Genomic DNA, 25,898 nt, shown 5'->3' on the forward strand with positions numbered 1-25,898 from the left:
ACAAAAATACTAATAAAAAATAAAATTGTGAAATAGTGACAATTATTTAAACAACTTTGGTTTAGATAACCACTGGACACAATAAACCATTACCACCAGATTAGGGGGGGGTAAAGGAATGGGGCTGCCTAGGACTACAAATAAGCTATTCCATATAGCTAAAAACAAGTGATGTATAGAGAGCAAAGTCCTTGGCGCACTATCAAGTGCGTAAACCTGATATTTCAGTCCTGTTCAGGAGAGAAAGTTAGTAGAAATCCACAGTCTGGCCACTTGCTTCCCTTCTGATGTTGATATATCTGGAATCAGAGAAAACAAGAGACCATTGCGCAGTTCAAGTGGGTATAAAAAGACCCCTAGAGCAGGTCACAAACACTCCTGATGAAGACGTCATTTTAGAGCGTCGAAACGCGTTGAGTGTGACCCTGACCCTGAGACTGAGAGAGAGAGAACATTGAGCCCGTGACTTCATCTCCAACCGGCCGGAATTCCGGAAGTGACGTGACGGCTGTTCGAGACACAGTCGGGTGGCGTGCAGCAGCAGCAGTGATCGGTGATGTGAAGTGATCGGAAGATTACCTACTCCCTATGCTGTTTATCCTTTTGGATCTTGTAAGCCTCCAATTCATTCGTGTGTGGATAAAAGTGTTTATTTTATCCTTGTCTTTGCCTCTGCTTGAGATCTTATCTCCTCCTGTGGTTTTACCACATCGTTTTGTTGGTTATACGTGTTATAGCCTTCTCATTCAGTTTTCTAAGTTGTTTAGAAACCACTTCATTGTGCTAACATTTTTACACTATGTAGATTTTGTTTTCATTTTAAGGTACAACCGCTCCCCTGGTTTTCCTGTGCATACTGTTTTCTGGACCCTGAAACAGTCCATCTAAGGGTTTGAGTGATTTATTGTACCCATATTTGCACTTGTTGATTTTTTATATATAATCACGTTGCACTTCTGTATATTTATACACTTTCACTGTATTAGTTTAAGTATTAGAGCGCCATCTACTGTTTGTTTGCTACTGCTGCGGCACAGTTTATTCGAGCATTTGCCCGTTCTGTGCCGCAGCAGTAGCCTGGCGCGCGCCCGAGTGTGACGGGCGCACGCCGAAGCAGCGGAAGAGCGCCCTCCGATCGGGGCGCTCTCCCTACCGCTGCCGGGTCCGCCGGGTCCCCCGGAACCCCCTGCCGCTGTCCCGCGATCGCGGGACACCAGGGCTCCCTCGGGGAGCCCCTGGACACGCGTGCAGCGGGCGCACGCTCCCGATGACGCGTGACCGCGCGTCTATGACGCGCGGCACGCCGAGGGGCGGCCACTAGCAAGCCGGGAGATTTCCCGGCTTGCGGTACCGACCACACTTCAATAAAGTGTGTCGGTAGTGTACATCCCCTCATCCAGTCATCCCCTCACCCTGTCTCCCCCTGTCTCTCACCCTCACTCTCTGTCACCCCATGTCTTTCACTCTCACTCTCTGTCACCCCCTGTCTCTCACCCTCACTCTCTGTCACGCCCTGTCTCTCATCCACACTCTCTCACCATCTGTCTTTCACCCACACACTCTCACCCACACGCTCTCACCCACACGTTCTCACCCACACGCTCTCACCCACACGCTCTCACCCACACTCTGGATATTTTATTTACCCTGTATATCTTAACTGCCCTATACCTACACCGAAATAACCTATACTGCTTTCTTCCAGATCTGATTCAAGCTTCACACAGGAGACATTGGAATCCCCCCTAACCCAGAAGACAGGTAGGGAACACCTCCCCTCCAACATATAACATTGCGGGAATGAGGTACCTGGACATTGAGGGACTGCAGATCAGGTAAGATCCCAGGCGGGATTGCTGCTTTAGATATTGTGAAGAGGGGGCATCCAGGCACTGGTTAAGGGGTTCAGGAAACTGTCATTCACATCTGGCTTTTTTTTCTAGATACGACATTTATATACACTCACACACGTAACAAGGACTAATTGTAGTATAATGTAATACAATAAATAAACTTATGTCAAAAACAAATGTTGTTCTTACTAGGAATTTATTAAATTTATGTATTTTTTTTAAGCGGGGTTGGGGCATGGTTGGGGGCGGGACTAGGTGGCGAGTAGATTTTTTGGTTCGGCGAGTACATTTTTGAGTGATTTGTCGACCACTGGTTATATAAACATACAGCGATATAAATGATGTGTGTGTGTCATAATAAATGTTAAAAATGTGTGTGTGTCATACTGTTTACAGTAAACAGTATACTGTGTACTGCATTGGGGGTTGCGAGTGAGCGAGTCATAATGAGTAATAATGAAGTGAGTGATAATTAAGGAAAGAGGTGCAACATACAATTTTTTTATCTCAAATAATTGCTAGGAAAAAGGTTCTGTTAAAAACAATAAGCCATTTAACCAGTAAAAGTGCTATTACAGTACTGTACGGTAAAGAAAACATATTGAAAATACTTTACTTAGTAACAGTTGGTGTCCGCTTGACATTTCTGGCCTTACCGTGGGCATGATAACTCATGGTGGCTGCTGGTACAACGAGGCCAGAAGTACTTAACCAGCGTTGAATATCTGACATTCGGTGTCCTCTCTTGTACATATCCTTTATTCTCATGTTGAGATCCTTAGAAATCTTTTTAACCGGCATCGCTGTGTTTGGAAAGAAATATAAACACAAGAATGTATATTCGATGTGTAGTCGATGTGTATTCAATGTGCAGTGAATCAACAAAATGGATGGTGTATTCAGACTTTAATGAGTCTCATTACAGTACGCCCACTTTTAACACCTGTACCTCAATCACAAGAGGGACACAGTGTATAAAAGGTGACTCAAATGGCATAGCCTACCACACTCTGATCTGTATCTGAACTTTCTCTTGTCCAGATACTGCATTGTGCTTTATTCCATCTGCATCCATGGATCAACCCCGATTCTACAAGCGCAGGAACCCACTCTCTTCTGCCGTGCCTGACGTGCCAAAAAAGCGAAAGGCGGAAGCCGTTTCCGAGCCAAACCCAAAGCGAAAGGCCAAGGCTAATAAAGAAAACCTTCTAAAGACTCCAAAGGCTAAGAAGCCTAGGCCTTATTATGTCAAGAAGAAATTCGCTGATGTAGAAAAAACGCAAAACAAATAGATGCCACCCATCGACGACGCTGCTCTCCAGGGAACCCCCAGGCTACCTTCTGCTGCACCGATCGACGATGCTGCTCAAGGGAACACCCAGGACACCTTTTCCTGCACCCATCAACGAGGCTGCTCTCTAAGGGCACCCCCAGGCCACCTTCTCCTGCACCGATCGACGACACTGCTCTCCATAGAACCCCTATCTCATCCGCTCCAGCACCCATCCACTCAGATGTCCACAGCACTCCTAGCACAATATCCAGCTCGTTAGCCCACATGCTGAATGGGTTCAGTGTGGATATACCTGAGAACTCTATGGTGGTAAAAATCGATCTTCTTTTAGAGACCATGCTAAATATGGATAGGTGGGTGGAGAAGATGGATAAGCATATGGAAAAGATAGAGACTGACATAGCGGGGATACATAGTTTGCTTGGAGTTCCTGCCCCTGTATGTCGGACGCAGGAGGGTGGCATGGATGTGACCTTCACGCTTCCATCACCAATCGCTCCCCCACCATCTGAAGAATATGTGTACATGTATGCCATTGATGAGGATGACATGACAACCCCGTCAAGACCACGCCAGGAGATGACAACACAGATAAGGCGACTAAGACAGGAGGAAAGCATCCTCCCAGACAACCTACCCTCGCCCGCTGCCACAAGCAGACCCGCTCCCAGAAGCACATCCGCTCCCAGAATCACACCCACACAAGCTTGCATTGAAACAGTGGCCGACATCAGCTTGCGCGACCTGCCCCAGCAAATCAGGGAGAAATATAGGGTTGCAAGTGCTGGTATAGCCCAGAGATATGCAATGTACATCTTCAAACACCACGTCAGTTACGGGGTGTACAGTGGGTGGACCTACAACATGAATTACAAAGGGAGTTGCGTCAAAAAGGCTGTTCCTGAAAATTTAAGGAGAACTATTGTGGAGGAATTGCGGCGCTATTTTACAATTACCGATCATTTAATGAGAATCGTGTGAGACTCCAGAAATGGCATTTTGAGGCACACAAGGGCTCGTCCCTGGAAGGACAGACTGGTGGAGATCGAATTCGCTGCGTGATTGTTCATCTGTTCAAAAGTTATAAATAAATGTTTTTACTTACTGTACTGTACTCAAAATAAATAAAAAAAATGTTGATTCTTTTAAATTGTTTCATTGTGTCACCTTTTATAACAATGTTCAAAAGTTATAAATAAATGTTTTTACTTACTGTACTGTACTCAAAATAAATTAAAAAAATGTTGATTCTTTTAAATTGTTTCATTGTGTCACCTTTTATAACAATGTTCAAAAGTTATAAATAAATGTTTTTACTTTCTGTACTCCAAATAAATAAAAAAAATGTTGATTCTTTTAAATTGTTTTATTGTATCACCTTTTATAACAATGTTCAATAGTTATAAATAAATGTTTTTACTTGTCTCTTGTTCACATACTGTTCACGCATGCACATAAATGTGATGACAGACATTGACAAAGTGAGAATATGACGTAAGGGGGGGGTCTTACATAACAGCACTGGGATCTATGCAACCATTTTAAGTCAGCATCCATCTTAGGTTTTGTCTGAGTGAACGGGTTATGAGATGGACGTTTTTGAATGAGGTTTTTGCTTTCAACTTTCAAGTGAGAATAAACCAAGCAGCTAACTGACAAAACCTTGAGAATGAGGGCTAAGTGCCAATGTTATGAAAATACGAGACAGATAGGCACTGTCCGAGGGGGGGGCAATGTGTTCTGTATGTAGAGTAAAAGTCACCGGCTTGTATAAGGACTATAGCTGAATCATTTCATTTCATTTATGCATCCCATAATAATATTATTAACTCGATGTGTTCGTGTGCATAGTTTGTTTACCTTTTACGCTTACGTAGTGACGACACGCAACCTTGTAGAGGGGGCGTGGGTTTAGTATTTTGTGTATAAATAATGCCTGTATGCTACCATGTCTTTGGGAGGGTTTTATTTTGAAACTCTCCTCTGCGTGTGCACCGCACAAGCAATAAACTTATTTGCCATTCTGCAAAATATAACCTCAGACTTGTGTTTTTATTCACAACTTTTAACAGATGGCGCCCAGAATAGAAACCCAGAAATACCGGAAGCTGAGCACCTGAAAAAACCACTCCTCGGTCATTCAAATCTGAGCGCTCGTAAGAATCAAGGTAAAAGGCACCTTTTGAGGAAAGCCTGAGTTTAAAAAGTTGTTTTGAGTGATGTGTAGAGAGATGTGTTTTGAAGGGTGTCTCAATCTGTGTTGACGGGTTAACCTAGCAGTGTCAAATACATTTATTTGTCTGTTCCTGTATCCATTTTAAAGTGTTATAGATGTTAAGTTTTAAGTTTTATTGGGATTAAGGTGAGAGTCCCGTAATTTTTTTTGGTGTTTTGGTGATGAAGGTGAGTGTTTGTATGCTTAAGGGATTGTTTTTCAGACTGTCCTGGGTTGTGATAAATATTTTTGTTGTCTGAACAGGAAGGGTCCCTGATTGTACATTTGCTCTGTCGTGTCATTAACATACCAAGTGAGTTTATTTATGGATATCTGTTTAGAAGGTCTTATCTGTATCCATGTTATAAAAGTATAAGGTTTATCAGGACTGGGTTGAACCCGCTGAAGTAATTTAAGTGTTTTCTTAGGTATAGTTATGGTGAAAAAATCAGAACAATAACATGCCAAAAGAGTTGTACGTAATCAGCTTGCGCTGATTATTGTATCAGGTGTATTGTACAGGTCAATTAAATGTGATTACTGTAACAGGAGAATAATGGGAAACCAAAGTTCTCAAAATTTGCCGTTAGAGGTTGTGTGTCTGCAGACAAAAATAATAAAGAATGGATACAGAGAACAAGAGACGACAATATAAATATGTTTTGTTGGCCAATGAAAAATACATGCAAGTTCAAATGAAAATACACATGCAAGTCCCAGTGAAAAACATGCCACCCAATGAAAAAAGTTTGTTTGCAATAAATTACTATAGAAGGAAGCGTGAACCTATGAGCAGCCGCACCGTTTTTCTTATTCGTAAGAATGCGAACGCAAGGGCTCATAGTGGAACCTTCTAACTTTCAGTAATCCCTGTGTGTCTGTGGTAGTATAAATCTTTGGATTTGATGAGGTTTTTGTGGCTAAAGTCATGCATGGCAGGCCCGGCTGGCGGACGCCGCACAAATCAGTTATGAACGTATCAGCTTTTCCTTCCATTTCCCCACATGCAATAAGTGGTTATAAATCATTTCCTGATATAAACTCAAGTTTCGGTGCCGGCAAGTAAAATTGTTGCGCCCTTAATGGAGAGTGATTAGATGGATTTGATACCCTAATGAATTTTTCCTGAATGATTACCTGTGTGAAAGATAAACCATGCTAAGTATCACCTGTGTGCACAAATCACCATCCAAAAACTTGCAAGTACGTACAAAAACATGAATATTATTTGCTCACAATGAAAACAAATGTCTGAAAGAAAGAGAATCAGAATCGAAGCAGCACAGATCGTGCCCCCACCTTTTTCTCCAGCGCGAGGAATGTGCTAAGATATGAACTTTAACTCAAAAGCTCCGGAGCATCAGAGTAGTTTTACATTCAGGTTATTTATGAGAATAAAGAAAGAGAAGGGAACTTTTTTTTAATATAGTTGCAGGGTGAAAATGTTGGGTAATAGGGGAGAAATGTCTTTCTTTTATTTGTTCGTTATTTTTGTGATGTTGTGTAGCTGTGTGTGAGAGAAGTTTTTTGTATTGTGTGTGTTCTGTATTGTGTTTAACGAGTAAAAACACATTTCAATTTTATTTCTATGGGATAAGGATATGTTTGGGAATATTTTGTGTTTAAAAATGTGGGTAAAAGCTCATAAGCATTGTTTGAAGTATATATTGTATTGTATGTTTTTATGTAAACAACGCCAGTAATATGCACAGCGTTTCACAGGAGTGGTGCACGTCGTAATCATATAGGTAGCAAAGGGTAAAGGCAAGAGGTCATGGATTAAGTGATCCAGACATAAAAGTAACATTAAGGAAAAGAAGTCCCTGCTCTGAGGAGCTTACAATCTAATTGGTAGGCAGGGAAAGTGTACAGAAACAGTAGGATTTGATTAGAAGCCAGGAGAGGAATTTCAGGAGGGGAAACACAGAATCAGAGTTTAAAGAGTAGAGTGATTCTGGCAGCAGCATTTGGGATAGATAGTAGGGAAGACAGGTGAAAGTCAGGAAGCTGGGATAGCAGGGGATTACAGTAATCAAGAGGGGAGAGAATGAGGGTCTGTATCAGAGTTTTTAATAGTTGAGCAACAGAGGAACAGGTGTATCTTTGTGATATTGTGGAGGAAAAAGCGACAATTATAGAAATGTTTTGATTGAAAGAGGAGAATATGAGAGAGGAGTTGAGGGAATGACCCCTAAGCAGCGTGCTTGAGCTACTGCATGGAAGATTCAAGAGTAATGTGGAAGGAGATAATAGGGTCAGGTTTGGGAGGAAGTATGAGGAACTCTGTTTTTGCCATGTTAAGTTTAAGGCAAAAGAGGGTCTTCCAGGATGAGATAACAGAAGGACATTCAGAAACTTAGGTTTGTATGGCAGGTGTAAGGTCAAGGGTTGAAAAGTAAATGAGGGTGTTGTCAGCATAGTGGTGATATTTAAACCCAAGAGATGTTATTAAGTCACCTAGAGAAAGTGTGTACAGAGAAAAGAGAAAAGTGTGGTCCACAGAGGCAAATGCTTCAGAGAGTAATATGAGCAGAGTGTAATGACCTCTGTCTTGGGCAGCATATAGGTCATCAGTTATTTTAGTGAGAATTGTCTCCATGGAGGGAGCAGTGCAGAAGTCAGATTCTAGAGGGTTAAGGAGAGAATGGGTGTTGAGAAAATGGAGCAAGCAAGAGAATACAAGACAAGTTCAGTAGTTAGAAAGACAGGTAGGGTCAAGCTTGCTATTTTTGAGTCATGGTATAACTATTACATGTTTGAAGGAGAATGAAAATGTAGCAGAGTAGAGGGAGAAGAGGAGATCAACAGTGATGGTGACACTCTTTTGAGACAGTGGAAAAAGAGTCAAGGAAAGCAGGAATAGAGTAGAAAGCAAAGTAGGATAGGAGGAAAAAGAGGGAATGTTCTGGTGTATGGATTCAACCTCTTTCTTAAAATAGTCAGCAAAAGTCCTGAGGTGAGATGAAGGAAAAGTTAGTGTGGGGTTAGACTTGTGAGTGTTGATTAATGGAGAGAAATAGGTGTATGTAGCGTGAGAAAGGACAGAATTGCAACAAGATAGCATAAATTTGTAGTGAATGAAGTCAGTGAAACTATGAAAGTTCAAACAGAAAGCATTAAAAAGAACTGAGTGTAGGGAAATAGCATGAGCGTGTGGAGTTATTTGTGTGTTAAGAAGTTATATAAACCTCAGCTATATAAAAGCCCGTTGGTTAATTTTTAAGAGGCCATAAAAAATGTAGTTCTTAGGGCTCTGGATAAAGCTCCATGTATTTAAACTTTAAGCAAAAGTTCCATTCCAATAATTGTTAGTTTTCAGGAAGAAGCCGTGGTGTACCGTTATCTTATCTTTTCAGGGTCAATTGGCGAAACGCCCAGAAACAAAATGGCTCTTTGCCCGGAAACAAGTCTTATAGAAAATATTTTTTCTGTAGTCAGATGAATATGCAGAGTGTCTTTAAAATTATAAAGCTGACCGTGTGCTCAGCACTGTGCAAAGAGATTATATAAAGCAAGACATTAGTGTGAAGTCTTATACAAAATCATTTGTCTATTAACTGAATGTGATGTATGTTATAACGAATTAACCATTTATTTTTTCCAAAGGTGTCCGTAAGCAGTGGTTATTGTCAAAAATTGCTGTGTAATCTAGAATGGGTTTGCCAGGAAGGGGTGAATTTGAGAGTCACCTCTCATTTGTGGGTGTGTCTTGTGCATAGGGTTAAATACAGGGGATACATAGTTGCAAAAGCAGTTACATAAGTGAATAAGGTATGCATTATATACAAGGCATTTCAAATTTTTTAACAGAATAGTTACAGTGGAGTGTTTGGGGTAAAAGCCAGATAGGGATTGGCTAGGGAAATTTGTATGGGTAAAATAATGGCTTAATTGGGGGTGAATATTTTTTCCATGACAGTGGATAGTATTGGGAGAAGAGAGATTGGCCTGTAGTTTGAGACAGTGTTTTTTGTCCCCACTTTTGAAGATTGGGACAAACTCTGGTAGTTTCCCAGGTCTTAGGGATATGGCCTGCAGACAGGATAGAATTAATTATGGAAGCAAGTGGTTTAGCAAGGGATGAGGCTCCAAAGTTTCAGGAACTTAGATTGTATCAAAGTCAGGTTAACAGTGGCTATTTAGTTTTAATTTGAGGAACATTAATAGGGAATACCTCTGTCTATATGTGGATGCTAAGACAGGAGTAAACACATTGATACAAGAATTTATTCCTAGGTATAAATTATCTCCCTATGAGACACATATGGGATGACTTGTGACTATCAACAGTCCAAAGGAAAGAATTAAGGACCATGTTATTGGTAATAAAACAATAAGTTGTATGCAACTAATATAATTTTTGAGTCTCTCTAGGCAAAGTTGAAAGTGCACCTACTCGAGATGGGGTTAATAGTCACATATTTCCTGCGCAAGCATGCTCTTCATCCCAGGTGAAAAGGCCTAAAGTAACCACCAATACAGCAAAGTCAAAGTGGCAGAGTTCTTTCCCTGGACCCAAAGCACGTAAAGCTCGTTCCAGCTCCACCAAACGTTCCAGCGCCACCAAAGACCAAAGTCACCTAAAGCACAGCCGCAGCAAGTTAACGTCTTGCCGAGTCAAAACTCTAACCGTTAACCAACGAGGAAAATAAGACACCAGGCTAAGGCCAGGTTTTATCAGAACATTTCATTTTTTCAGACTCAATATTTTTATTCTTTAGAGTGTGTTAAGTTAGACATTTAAGGTGTATGTACAATTGAGCCTTGATGGGAGGATTGGTTTCCTGGAAGCGTGGCTTGTGAAAGCTCTTGTATGTGTTTTGGCAGTACTCTTCACTCTCTATGTATGTGTCATGTGCAGCAAAACTTTGATCCAGAAGTGTGTTGCACCTCCACCGAAAGGAGGGGGTCACCCAGGAGCGTGTGTCAGCCACAAGGAAAGGATCATAAGTCAGCCATGTTGACCATCGCAGACATTGTCTGTTCTGATATTCTGAGTGAATGATGTATGCAATGCGTGCAGGGTGAGGATCATGCATTCGCTTCCACAGATACCAAACCCCCTCAATTCTCAGTAATAGAATGTTGTGATGATTCTGAAAATATATGATGATAGAGATAGATGCAATTTCTTTTATCTAGCAACTGCCAAAGAATGGTTGCTTGCATAAAATAAGGTTTTTAGTATTATGTGTATAATTTCTGTATTTTTCCAATTTTTTTAAGGGAACCTCTTTAAAGGGTGTATCACACAGTAGGAACAAGAATCAATTTATGGGTCAAGTGTCTCCACCAACTAATGAAACCTGTGTAAAAATGTATGTTTAGTCAGAAAACAATTTACAGGAAGGATGTGGCCTTAATTTTGCAGTTTTTAATTTCATCATTAAACCAAGAACAGGTTCAGATTAGTCTTATGGCCTTACAAAACAGAATTGCTTTAGACTATGTTTTAGCTTCAAAAGGAGGGGTATGTGGTTGATTAAAGACAATGTTGTGTTTTTATTTCAGATCAGTGTAGCAATGTGCAGCATGAATTCAATGAAATAGAAGAGATTCAAAAGAGGTTTACAAAGGGAAGTGACAGATTATCACCCTTGGGGTTAGGGGAATGGCTTAGATCACTTGGAGCAAAAACCTTTGAATGCTTGGATGTGTGGGAGTGTTACTTGTTATATGTGGGTGTCACGTGTTGCAAAGGTATGATCCACAGGGGTGCGACCCCCTCCCCCATTCGGATGCCACTCTTTACAGATGCCAGAAACAGCAGTACCTTGAAGAAAGAAGATGCCGACCACAGTTATTCAACTCCAAAAGACATATTGGCCGCAGCGCCTTACGAGACTATGACATTGAAGGGCACGCGCCCTTGTCCTCTGAGTTATCCCTGGACTATCATCATGAACTTAATTCTCAAAAGCTATGTTTTAAGAATAAAAAAGGAGGGAGTGACAAAGTGAGAATATGACGTAAGGGGGGGGGGTCTGACATAACAGTACTGGGATTTATGCAACCATTTTAAGTCAGCATCCATCTTAGGTTTTGTCTGAGTGAACGGGTTATGAGATGGACGTTTTTGAATGAGGTTTTTGCTTTCAACTTTCAAGTGAGAATAAACCAAGCAGCTAACTGACAAAACCTTGAGAATGAGGGCTAAGTGCCAATGTTATGAAAATACGAGACAGATAGGCACTGGGGGGGGGCAATGTGTTCTGTATGTAGAGTAAAAGTCACCGGCTAGTATAAGGAATATAGCTGAATCATTTCATTTCATTTATGCATCCCATAATAATATTATTAACTCGATGTGTTCGTGTGCATAGTTTGTTTACCTTTTACGCTTACGTAGTGACGACACGCAACCTTGTAGAGGGGGCGTGGGTTTAGTATTTTGTGTATAAATAATGCCTGTATGCTACCATGTCTTTGGGAGGGTTTTATTTTGAAACTCTCCTCTGCGTGTGCACCGCACAAGCAATAAACTTATTTGCCATTCTGCAAAATATAACCTCAGACTTGTGTTTTTATTCACACTTTAACAACATACAGTATGCATTTCAACAAGGATTCATGAGACACATTAAATCAAAACAGTATTAAAACAATACTGTACATACAGGTATAAAATACACATACTGTATACTGTAGAATAAATACATACTGTATAGAATAAAAGATTGTGGAAAAGTGCCTGGGCGCTACCTCAAATGGGAGTGTTGGGAAGAACAGATGTGTATAAATGTTCAAAACTTATTTGGGTTTTTTTTTTTTCAACTTTCAATTTTTATTTGGTTTTACAGATCATACAATATCACACATTCCAGTGTTTAGAACCAAAATACAGTTACATCAAACATCTCAGCATTATTTGGGATAAACTTTAACCGTGAATTTTACTTGACAGACTATATCAACTCACTAGACAAGACAGACATGACTTACGTGACAGGGACAAGACAGTTGGGAGTACGGGAGGAAAAGAGAAGGGGAAAGGGGGGAAGGGGGGGAAGAGGGGGTAAGGAGGGGGGAGAAAGTGACGGAGGGGGGTGGACTATGTTCTGGTGTGTATTGCCTCTTCTACTTCAGCCCTTCTACGAATCACCTTTCTGTCTTCAGTCTGCTGTCGTCGGTCTCACGGGTGGATCCTACCTGTAACGTTGCTAAGTATTCGTGAATCCTCTTATGTCACTGGAGAACGCATTTATTACTATTATTGCAAGATAGTGCCAGCATCTACCCCTGGGATATCCGTCTGGGCAAGCCACGGTGCCCAGACTTTTAGAAAATTTAAGCCAGTGTCGTTGACCCAGCTGGTCAACTGTTCCATCTGGCAAACATGCCAAATTCGGTTCTGAATCCTGGGAATAACTGGTAATGTAGATTGCTTCCACACCGCTGTGATCTCGCACCTGGTGGCTGTTGCAAAGTGTGCAATTAATTTGTGTGCCGCGTTTCACAGTCCCTGAATCCGTCTGCCCACTAGGAACAACCACAGATCCAGGGGGATCTCCAAATTGAGTATCTTCTGTATCCAATCTCTAATATTTTCCAAAATCGGGACCACTTTCGGACAAGACCACAGCATGTGCTTTAAGTCAGCTATCTCTCCGCACTGTTTTGGGCAGAGCGGAGAGTATCCCCTGACAAATTTAGAGAGTTTTAGTGGGGTGTGATACCAACGCATAAGGACTTTATATGTGTTCTCCTTTAACGTAGAACAAACTGAGCTTTTGGCTGCAGCTTGCAGGATTCTGTCCCAGTCTTCGTCCTCTAGTGTCTACCCTAAGTCGGACTTTCATTTTCTCATGTAGCTTAGTCTTGATTCATCCGTCTTCTCAGGACAGATTACTTCCCTGTACATCCTAGAGGTTAGTCCCCTTGTGTCTTTACCTCTAGAACACAGCTGCTCAAAATTTGTTCTTGCTGGCCTGATTGGGAATTTGTTATAAAAGGCTCTGATTGTATTGTATTGTATGTCTTTATTTATATAGCGCCATTAATGTACATAGCGCTTCACAGTAGTAATACATGTGGTAATCGAATAAATAACAGATAATATAAATAACAGATCATGGGAATAAGTGCTTTAGACAAACATAACATTAAGGAAGAGGAGTCCCTGCCCCGAGGAGCTTACAATCTAATTGGTAGGTAGGGAGAACGTACAGAGACAGGAGGAGGGAGTTCTGGTAAGTGCGTCTGCAGGGGGCCAAGCTTTATGTATCATGTGTTCAGAATGTTCACAGTGCTATTCGTATGCTTCTTTAAGCAAGTGTGTCTTAAGGTGGGTCTTAAAGGTGGATAGAGAGGGTGCTAGTCGGGTATTGAGGGGAAGGGCATTCCAGAGGTGTGGGTATCTGATCTGAAGGTATCTAAAAAATTCCGTATTTGGTTTTTCTTTTTCGGATTTAAGTTGCTCAAATGTTTTAATAAATTTTCTCCCTTCCAGATTCTTCAGTCTTGTATATCCTGACTGCATCCAAATCAAGAAATTGTTACTGAGCATCCCCGGAGCGAAATCTGGATTCTTTAGCAGTGGGGTCATCAGGGAGTGTTTGGATGTTAAACTATATCTAAATTTAGTGAGCTCCCACACTGCTAGCAAGTTCGCCATAGCCTGCAGCAGCGTTCCCATCGTGTTATAAAAATTTTTAGGTAGCCAGATTATATTGTGCAACTCTACTGGTGCACAGCATGTTTTCTCCAGTGTCACCCACCTCCACAAGTTCGGCTCTGTGTGCCACTGGATAATTTGAGTTAATTGAGCTGCTTTGTAATATGCCATCAAGCAAGGTACTGCTAGTCCTCCTTTTTTAGTTGGCCGTTTTAGTATGCTCTTCGCGATTCGCGGGCTTTTCTTATTCCAAATAAAATTCATTATTCGTGACTGGAGCGAGAGGATGTCCGCCTGGACCATGGGTATTGGTAAGGTTTGAAATAAGTATAGCACTTTTGGGAGGAGGTGTTATGGATTACAGGTATTTTCTGGCATATACCGCATAATGAATACAGGTCACAGGTACTTATATACGTAGTATCATAGTAAGGCCTAGTATAGCTTAGAGTATATTCCTGGTTTTCTTGTCTTAGAAATAATAGCTTGTTTTGCTCAGAAGTGGCAGGATATTAGGACAGGTTGCAAAGACATAAAAGGGGAACTTATAACGGTAAACACGCCGTGGTTAGAACAGTAACTTATGAAATCCAAGGTTACTAAATACAAGTCCTAAGATCGTAAACATCATACGTCACAAACCACAGAGTATGGACACATGACACGTGACACACGTACGCAGTAAACAATACACTCTATATTAGGTTGGTCCGACTCCATGTTAGATCAGAGAGAGAAAGAGAACCGAACTTAAGTGTGACATCACACAGATGAGACTGGGACTGGCTGGCTGACCTGACATAATATCTTTTGGTTTGTGAGTATTGACAATGCATATCTAGTTACAATCTCTGCATAGTTAGGAATGGATTGGTAACATACTGTAACTGTTAGCCATTGGCTTATAAGAAGCTTGTTCTGATATTTCTGATATTTCTGAATATTGTTGTAATACAATAAAGGATAAACCTTTTCTTATACAAACTCTGAGTACCCTTTCTTTATAAATAATAATCTCACGATACCCTCCATATATCATAATATGTGAGGGTGTGGCCGAGGCTTTTTCGAGTGCAACATTTTGGTTTGTGTTCTCTGCTTAGAGCAGGATATAACTCACCATAAGGCGACACTTGATAAAGAGAGGTAGGTTGATTGAACCCAGATTATGGCGCTCCAACGTGGTTAATTACTCATGAGTTGTATAATAAATCTGACGTTACCCATTTAATCTTGAAAGTACACGTGTATGCTATATTTCCTCTTTATAAAAGAGAAGGTACAATTTTCATTATATATATATATATAGTATATCATGGCTGTTACGGATTTTGCACGAGTTGCAGATCTGAATGTTTTAATGAGGAATCAGTATCAGAGAAATCTGATTGACGGTGAAACTCTGGCATTTGAAATTCAATTTGGCCCGTGGGGACCTGGGGCAAGATACTGCTATCTAACAATAGACACCACAACTGATCCAAACACATATCAGTATGTACAACAGGCATATGATCCGTTAATACACACGATCATTAATTTGACACATAATGCAGCGACTGTCATTTTGGGACAACAGCCTGTGATTGCTACAGGCGTGGACAGACATGGTCCTATTAATTCTGGTGCGAAATATGGGGAGAATCGCACACACTTATTTACACCAGTTACATTACCTGAGTTAACACCAGCAGCACGCGACATTCTGACAGAGCGCGCAAATGCAACTGCAGAAATCACGCTGTTAAGAGAAATTGTTAATGCCCTCTTCGCAATTAGAGGAGCTGCTCCAGCGTTAATTGATGTACCAGCTCGGGTACAAGTTTGTATTCCCATGGCGAACATTAAGGCTACTATTGGAAAGTTGCCGACTAATCCAAAAGACATTGCATTGTGGCTTAATGAGAGAACGCATTGTTTAGATGGGGTATATCCTACACCGACCGCAAATCAGAAACTTGCTTTGGTGAATTCCCTGCTACCAGCGGGTTTGTCAATCACATTAGCTGAAGCACGAGACTGGGATTCAGTCATCAGCAATGTGTATGAGAAAACCCATGGAAAAGTTACGATCTCATCACTGGCAGATACGCTAGGACAAGTTAATAAGACTAGTGGGATTGTAGCAGCTTATATTCTAGGGTTACGCTTTACACAAGGCAACCATGAGATTGTGTGGGGTTGTCTGAAGGCTTTGATTAAGGGACAGGGTTTGCTGTTAGACCTTGAACGACAAATTCAAGGTGTACCAGTGGAACAAAAACCAGTTATGGTTCCTGAGATTCTGAAAAATACTTACACTCTTGTCGGCAGATCACTCACTGGGGATCCGATTGGATTAACTAAGCCACAAACCAGTGACAGGAAACCTGAGAGATCAAACGCAGAAAAGAGGGGAAATTTTCTTGTCCAAGAGAGAAAGTGGAGACCTCCGTTCACCCAGTATCAGACTCCAGTTTATCCTAGAGACGAGCAGTGGGACAGAAGAGGTAATTTTCAAAGAGATAATAGAAGTTTTCAGACTCCTACACAAAGACAAAACACTCCTACACCACAGACTACACAACAAAATACACGCTTTGAACAGCAAGCTCGTAATGAGGGTGCAGTGTCCAGATATAATCTGAGACAATACATTAAAACTCCTGACAGATATGGGCAAGGCAAGGCTAGCGAAATTAAATTTCGTGACAAGCGTACAGGTTTTGCTACGCAGACTTCAGGATTAACGAACAGCCAACGTGAGGTTAAACAGGCTGCAGCAGCGACGACACCGGCGAGCACAGAGAAATTTGTTGGGAAGATAACTCACCTCCCTACAGACTTCCTCTTTGAGGAATGACAAACTTAACGTTAAACATTCACTACAAGGGAAAAGATTACACTGGCCTATTAGACACACAAGCCGACATATCCCTTGTAAGAACTGATATTTTAATAGATGAAAATTATGTACACGACATCACGATACAAACAATTGAGGGAAATGGCACTTATCCTTCATATTATTTAGACTTAAAAATTAATGACAGGAGAGTTTCTATTGAATTAGTTGAACATGACAGATTAGGTTGTGACTTTCTTATAGCATACAAAGATGTGGCTTCCTTCTTTACAATAAAAGAGGAAGTTACAGAAAACCGCAAGCATACGGAATTGACTGTGAAATTTGACTTGGAAAAAATTATCACAGATCAATGCAATGAAAGTGCTTTTAATGATAAAACAAAATTGTATAATTGGTTAATGACACACAAATATATTTTTCAACAGTGGGAAAATCAGGTCGGATTTAGAAAACAAATAGTACACAATATTAATACATGTTCTACACTTCCAAAGAAACAGGCACAATATAAAATTAATCATGCCGCCTTACCAAGCATACAAATTGTAATCAATGATTTACTTAAACAAGGAGTACTGCTTGAACAGTATAGCCAAATGAATACTGCAGTATATCCAGTGCCTAAAAAAGATGGTTCATGGCGAATGGTGTTAGATTATAGGGAAGTGAACAGAGTCACACCTTCAGTGGCAGCACAGAACACACATTCACCTTCAATCTTAAGCGGATTACAGCGTAAACGCTTTAAAACTACGTTTGACTTAAGCAATGGGTATTTTAGCCACCCAATCACGCCTGAGAGTTATTGGCTAACCGCATTTACCTGGCAAGGTAAACAATTGGTTTTTACACGCTTACCACAAGGTTTTGTAAATAGTCCAGCTTTATTCACTGCAGACGTAGTCTCACTATTGTCTAAATTTGCTAATACAGAAATTTATGTTGATGACGTGTACCTATCACATGACACAGAAGAAGAGCATTTTAAAGCTATGACAGAAGTGTTAATTACATTGACAGAAGCAGGTTACCTTGTTTCCCTAAAGAAATCTCAGCTTGCAAGAGAAACTGTGACATTTTTAGGCTTTGAAATAGCTGAAAATGGCAGAGGCCTCTCTACTAATTACAGAGAAAAAGTTTCCAACATCAGTGTTCCAAAATCACTAAAACAGTTAAGAAGCATTATTGGGTTACTGAATTTTTCAATGACGTTTATCCCAGATTTTAATGTACTGATTGAACCATTACATCACGCAACATCACGCGAGATTAAGTCAGAGCAGACTAGACCGAAAACACCTTTTAAATGGTTAACAGTTGAGGATGAGGCATTGCGAAAGTTATTAGCAGCAGTTAATGATGCTTCCTACTTAGCGCAGCGCGACCCGACAAAACCATTGTCAGCTTATGTCAACATTTCACCACTAGCTGCATACATTAGAATTTACAATGCTATGGAAACAGTACCAATTACATTATTATCTTATGTATTTACAAACACAGAGAAGAGATATTTGTCGCTTGAAAAACTATTATCAGCGATTACACTCACAGTGCTAAAATCACGTGATTTGGCACAGGGACAGGATATCTATATATACACTTCAGTAGCTTCACTAGCAACATTGCAGAAACAGACCATTCCGGATAGGAAGGCGTTAAGAAGTCGCTGGTTAAAATGGTATACCATTATAGAAGATCCCCAAATACATTTTGTGCATGATAAAACTTTAACTACATTAGACGACCTCCCATCCCCCTTTGAAGGGGTAACATGGGAAAATCAAACACACCCAAATGACTTTTACACATGCATTTTCTACACAGATGGTTCAGCTGTAGACTCCAGCAAAGAAGGAGTGAATAAATCTGCAGGTTCAGGAATTGCAAAATATGATGCACATATGAATTTGTTGCATAGTTGGCAATTACCTGTAGGAGACCACTCTGCACAGTTTGCAGAGATTCATGCATTAGCTTTTGCTATGAAAGAAGCGCTTACAGTTAAGGGACATGTACTTATAGTTACAGATTCCGCTTATTTAGCACGTTCAGCATTGCAGGACCTACCAATTTGGAGATCAAATGGATTTTTAAATGCCAAAAGGAAACCACTAACGCATATAGCTAAGTGGAAGGCCATTGCGGCCTATCTTGATCAAAAGCCTGATATTGAAATTGTACACGAGCCAGCGCACAGAACGCTTGGTTCATCGGTTCATACTATGGGTAACCAGTTTGCAGATAGTCTCGCGCAAACTGTAAGTCAGAAATTTGCCGTTAACAAAGTGTTAACAAGGGCACAGTCAAAGTCAGCCAGTCTCGATGCAGAGTTGTATGCTTGTCTGGATACCACCAGGCCTAATCCACCTGGGTATCCTAAGAAATACTCATTTAAACAAGTCGACAATAATTGCATGGTTGTAATTGATGCTAATGAATTCATTGTTCCCCCTGTAGCAAGCAGAATGCAGATCGCTACGCAAGCACACGACAGTGTGGGACACCCTCACCTAGGGAGAGAAAATGTTTTGTTGACACTGAAACACAAATACTGGTGGCCGAACATGAGGAAAACAGTTAAGACAGTTCTAAGCAACTGTAAACCATGTCGGTTGGTGAACGCTCCTAATCATCAGACCCCACCATTTATTATTAATGCAATACCGAACAAACCGTTTGATTTAATATATTTGGACCATATTGGACCTTTGCCAGCATCACATTCCTACAAACATGTTTTGGTTTGTGTTGATGCTTGTACAAGGTTTACGTGGTTGTACCCCGTTCGTAGTACGACATCTAGCTCTACGCTTAATTGTCTCAACACCTTAGTAAGTGTGGCTAAGCCCAAGGCCTTTCATTCCGATGGTGGACCTGCTTTCACAGCAGCAGAAACCAAGGAATGGGCCGCAACATTAGGTGTTGATTGGGCCTTTAGCTCACCGTGGCATCCGGAAAGCACTGGAATCGCTGAGCGTAGAAATTACGAGGTAAAACGACTTTTAACCAAAATGCTATCTAATCGTCCTACACAGTGGTATCCACTCTTAGTTACGGTTCAAATTGGCCTAAATAATATTCCTAACTCAGTAACTGGTAAAACACCCCATGAACTGTTATATGGTACTCCTATGAATACACCGTTTACTAATGATTCTATTTCTGTCCCAGGGAGACTTGAACAAATATTAATTTTACAGGAATTGAGGGATTCTTTTTCCCATACAGCCCACACACCACGTAATCCTGCAGCTTGGACGCCGCAGATTGGACATTCGGTCCAGGAGAGGGTTGCTAAGGTAAAGCCGTTGCGGCCTAAGTGGAAGAAACCTACCACGATACTTAAAAAGATAAATGAAAGAACCTTTATCATCCAAGATACAAAAGGAAAAGAAAGAAAAGTGAGTATCGATAATCTTAAGCCTACAGCACATTGCAGTAATGTCACTGTTCAAGATGGAGGAGACACCGTATCTGCGACAGACTTCGATCGAGCTGCAGCCTCTCGAAGCACAGATTGCAAGACAACAGAATGTGGAAAATAATCACGCAGGTGAGGTCCTACAAGCTGAAGCTGACTTCCCTGACAGTGACCAAAGACATATATATGTGTTACCTGCCATACCGGATCAACGCAATATTTACCAGAAGGCCTATCAAACAGTGGCTAAGGTGATCACAAAGAAAAGACTGTTAAAGACTATTTTGTGTTTCTCAATCTGTTTTGCTTTTCTAGCAATATCAGCCAGCGTTATTTTCAGGTTACAATGGCATTTTGTGACTCAGCAAGAAGGAGAGATCATCGACTGGAAACGTACAGCAGCACACGGTATTACCACACCAGACTCCGGCATCGTGAAACGAGGACTACATTACGATTTGAAACCGGTGGACATACAGTCGGTGGGTATACCTCAAGGTGTGTATTGGAAGCCGTTTCCTAAACCCATCATCCAGAAACGAAAGACTTTGGGGATTTCACAGGTTGTGCTGTTTGATTCTACTGTGCTAGCTAAAGAAGCTGGTATAACTACGCCAGAAGGAAGGAAGCTGGTGACACAACATCTGAATGCACAGATGCAACAGCTGCAATCTACAAGCCTGAAATATGATTTACCCCTTCATGACCATTGGAAGCAGCAAAGCTACCGTGAACAACGTTGTCATGCTGAATTTGGACATTGTTATTTCATTGACTTTCAAGGAACACGTAAATGGCCAACGAAGGAGCTGAAAGCTGATCATTGCCCTCGGCCTGGTGTGACCATGGACAATATAAGGTATAAGCAATACCCTATTTTCTATCTGAATACAGGTCAAATTACTCAGAACGGATTCGTTCCCAATGGACAGACTGATCCAAGAGTGGCATTCTGGGAAGGTGCTGAAGAAGAAGAGTAAAGAATACCTGGGGGGGTAAGACCGTATATATCTGTTGTTTTTTGTACTGACAGTATTTACTCAGGATGGTGGAACTCATCAATAACCGCTGAGGACCTGTTACACAAACTTCAAGATGTGATGGAAGATGCTAAAACTGGACAGCTAAAGACAGCAGCACTTCCGAAAGAATGGAATACAAAAGGTGATGGTATGTTGTTTCGTGAACCTACAGCATGGGACACTTGCACTCAACCACGCTTTGCTACATTTACCAATACGACATACTACAGCCATTCATGTAAAGGTTTCAAGAATGCGTGTGGTATCACATTGGAGAAATTGATTAATGAAGGAATCTGTGATAAGGACACTACAGTATTCAAGTACGGTTGTAAACCGTGTTCCTTTTATTACAATCTCACGCAAGGCTATTTTAACTGGCAACCGAAAATGATTGATCAAGGATTTTTACATTTTTCTGGGTTACGAGGTTTTTGGTGTGTGGAGCGAATAGTGATTATGAAACCTAATTACAAAGTCTACTCCCTGTTCCAGAAATGTCTCAATGATAGTTTGCATATGAATGTTGACACGGTAATCAGGGCAATGAGCGATTTGATGAATGTTCAAATAGCTCCAGATGATAAACCCTGTGAGTATGACACGTGCACCACACGTAATATTGTTAACATGCCCTACTCAGAGGCAATGTGGGGTACGAATGCAACAATTAATGCCGTAGTGTATTATGAAAATGACACAGAGTTCATGAATGAATGTAAAGTTTCAAGTAAAACATCTGCAAGAAAATTGCTTACTAACGATGATATTCTTATAACCACAGGACACCTGCTGAGTGATTCTGTTTCTGTTATAAGTCAAATCTCTGACTCAAATGATGAAGAATTAAGGAGAGGTATTTTGGTGTTAAGAGATCACATGATAAAATTTGCTTCCTACACAATTTCAGATATAACAGTGTTATCTGAAGAAATTAAAGCTTTGGTTATTCTTAATCACATTACTTCTATCAGGTTAACATTGCAAAGTAAAAAGGTTGACATATCACTTTTAAATCTCACTTTAATCACACAGACTCTCAATTTAAGTCCGAAAGAATCTAAAATCCTGGCATATGTTTCACAAACCACAGTTTATGACATACGAGAAAGAAACCACAGACGGGTTCATAACCCTGATGACTCATTATGGGAAGTTTTTATATACTATGAATTATTTATTCCAGGAGACGTGTATACAACAAATTGGGAACTGCTTAATTTTGGACACATAACGCACACAGGTTCTTATTTCGCAAGGATGCAGGTTGCGCAACCATTTCAATACATGTCTGTGAAATGTGATCGTAAATTTTTCATCAGCACTATAAGATGTGTTGATAGAGGCTACTTGATTTGTGATGACATTATACAGCACATGCCTTGCAATGATCAAATGCAAGGTAGCAACTGCCCGATAACTGTAATGCCTATTCAAACCCCTTTTACATTAATTCACAGCCTAGATAATGGGAGTTACATAGTGTTATCTACAGAAAAGGATTGCGATATTCCTCCTTTTCAGGCATCACTTGTCACGGTTAATGGGAGTATACAGTGTTATGGTACTACACTTATTCCACCTCTGTTACATCAGACATTCACATCTGGAGTACATTTCCAGGTACCAGCTATCACACTGATCCTTCCTCACATGACAGCCTATTTGGCACATTTAAAGAAGATGAAAGTTACTATAGGGTTCACACATGATATAGTACATACCCTTTTACAGAGAGTTCACAGTGAATTACTACGTGTTGATTTGCACCCAGGTGATTTTCCCCAGTGGTTAACTACACTAGGTGAATCATTGAAAACTTTTTGGCCCATGACAGGTAATTTTTTGACAAAGATAGGTACTAGCCTACAATCTACTGGTAAAAGTATCTTTAGTGGACTGGGAAATGCGTTTGGAATCCTAGGTTATTTAAAACCAATATTGTTTTTTATTTTAGGGATAATAATCCTTGTTATTTTGCTTCGTATTTTCTCATTTCTTCCGAAGATGAAGATGAAGAGGCGTTCAGCTTAATCACATTTGCTTTATAGCATATATTCTTATATTTTTACCTAGATACTAATATACTGTTTTAAGCACACAGGTCAAATCTAACCTGCTGCAGTATGCTTTGTTGCAAGGACACAGACGAAAAGAAAGATGCTTCACAAATCTTGCGTCTACCACGTTCCTATCAGACCTCCATGAGGATGTACTTAGATGAACTGGTTTTGCCAAATCGGAAACCCCGCAAAGTGCATGCAGTTCACGATACGATGAGAGACTTTATGTATCAGGACTCTCTTGCTTCCTCTGGACCGTTTTCTGTTTTAACACCTAATGGGACATTGCTACCGCGTAGCTTGCTAATGTTATGTAATTTTTGGCAAGTGAAATCTTTGCTGTCTCTTGGTGATCAACCCAACTTCAAGTGTAGAGACATTCACCGTCAAATATTTCAAATGTCTTTTTATACAATTGAAGAAGGTCATATCAGTATTGTCAGCCACGGGTCATATAATTGTACCACTTTGCTTGCATGTTCAGGTAATAAACATCAACATTGTTTTGGTGCCCGTTGGAATACTACGCTCTTGAGTGTGTATGAAAGCCAACATCAACCCGCTTTACAATTGGGTGATTTTTACAAATTGATACCTTCCCATCGTGGAATAACTTGTGCACATATGCGCAGTTGTGGGTGTTTTGGCGATCAGTCACATACTCCTATGAGTTCAAGCTCATCAACATCAGAGAGCTGTGACACTGTCTTCCAATAGTACACATAATGAATATTTTCTGCTTTGATAGTTTTTCCTGCATTTGCAAAAATATGATAATTATGTGTAGGAGAGGGTGTTATGGATTACAGGTATTTTCTGGCATATACCGCATAATGAATACAGGTCACAGGTACTTATATACGTAGTATCATAGTAAGGCCTAGTATAGCTTAGAGTATATTCCTGGTTTTCTTGTCTTAGAAATAATAGCTTGTTTTGCTCAGAAGTGGCAGGATATTAGGACAGGTTGCAAAGACATAAAAGGGGAACTTATAACGGTAAACACGCCGTGGTTAGAACAGTAACTTATGAAATCCAAGGTTACTAAATACAAGTCCTAAGATCGTAAACATCATACGTCACAAACCACAGAGTATGGACACATGACACGTGACACACGTACGCAGTAAACAATACACTCTATATTAGGTTGGTCCGACTCCATGTTAGATCAGAGAGAGAAAGAGAACCGAACTTAAGTGTGACATCACACAGATGAGACTGGGACTGGCTGGCTGACCTGACATAATATCTTTTGGTTTGTGAGTATTGACAATGCATATCTAGTTACAATCTCTGCATAGTTAGGAATGGATTGGTAACATACTGTAACTGTTAGCCATTGGCTTATAAGAAGCTTGTTCTGATATTTCTGATATTTCTGAATATTGTTGTAATACAATAAAGGATAAACCTTTTCTTATACAAACTCTGAGTACCCTTTCTTTATAAATAATAATCTCACGATACCCTCCATATATCATAATATGTGAGGGTGTGGCCGAGGCTTTTTCGAGTGCAACATTTTGGTTTGTGTTCTCTGCTTAGAGCAGGATATAACTCACCATAAGGCGACACTTGATAAAGAGAGGTAGGTTGATTGAACCCAGATTAGAGGTTCATTTTTATACTATGGATTCTTCCAAACCAGGAAATGCCATACCTCTCCCATACTCTGAGATCCTCTCCTAAAGTCTTGAACAATCTGGGGTAATTTGCTTTGTATAGGGATTTGTAGTCTCTAGTGATATAAACCCCTAGGTATTTAATAGCGGAGGCTTGCCATTTGAAATTAAAGTTTAACTCGATCAATTTTTCTACCGGTTTTGGGAGGTTTATATTGAGGGCTTCAGATTTAGTCTGATTAATCTTAAATCCCGAAATTTGATTAAATTTCCCCAAAATCTCGAAGACATTGGGTAGAGAGGTAAGTGGTTTGGACAATGTCAGGATCACGTCATCTGCATATAACGCTACATTGTGGAATTGGTCCTTTATTTCTATCCCTAAAACATCTGGGTTGAGCCGAATGTGTGCCGCCAGGGGTTCTATACAGAGGGCGAATAAAAGCGGCGACAAGGGGCACCCTTGTCTGGTCCCGCTACGGATATTGAACTGATCCGATGGGAAACCCCGATGTCTTACCCTTGCCGTTGGGTTGTTGTATAATGCTAAAATGGCTTTTGGTACGCGTCCTTCAAAGCCAAACTCCCCTAATGTTTCTTTTAAGTAGGGCCAATCTATCCTATCAAAGGCTTTCTCAACATCCAGACTTAACACCATTGACGGAATGTTTCGTTTTTTGGCCAGATCGATCAAGTCTATAATCCGTCTGGTGTTGTCTGCTGCTTGCCTGCCTCCGATAAACCCCACTTGATCGGATGTATCAATCTGAGAAGAACGAGACCCACCCTGTTGGCTATTAGTTTGGAGAAAATGTTGATGTCTGAATTGATCAGGGAGATGGACCTTTAGCTCTTACAGTCTGCTAGGTCCTTACCAGATTTATGGATCAATGAAATTGATGCTTGGAGCATTTGGGCAGGGAAGGAGGCCCCCTCCAAT

At 40.6% G+C, this 25,898-nt stretch overlaps 1 protein-coding gene and 1 long non-coding RNA gene across 2 annotated transcripts in view; one reads left to right on the forward strand and one right to left on the reverse strand.

Annotated features, from left to right (window-relative positions):
• Nucleotides 1–25,898, reverse strand: part of LOC142466862 (uncharacterized) — a 112,668-nt gene that overhangs the window by 52,832 nt on the left and 33,938 nt on the right. The window lies entirely within an intron of this gene.
• On the forward strand, nt 14,331–24,814 carry LOC142466861 (uncharacterized). The gene is made up of 3 exons (XR_012788252.1): nt 14,331–14,793; nt 16,290–16,465; nt 23,368–24,814. It is a non-coding gene; the product is annotated as an uncharacterized LOC142466861 (long non-coding RNA).

This window comes from Ascaphus truei, chromosome 15, assembly GCF_040206685.1.
Source record: "Ascaphus truei isolate aAscTru1 chromosome 15, aAscTru1.hap1, whole genome shotgun sequence".
In the NCBI taxonomy this organism is placed as follows: Eukaryota; Metazoa; Chordata; class Amphibia; order Anura; family Ascaphidae; genus Ascaphus; species Ascaphus truei.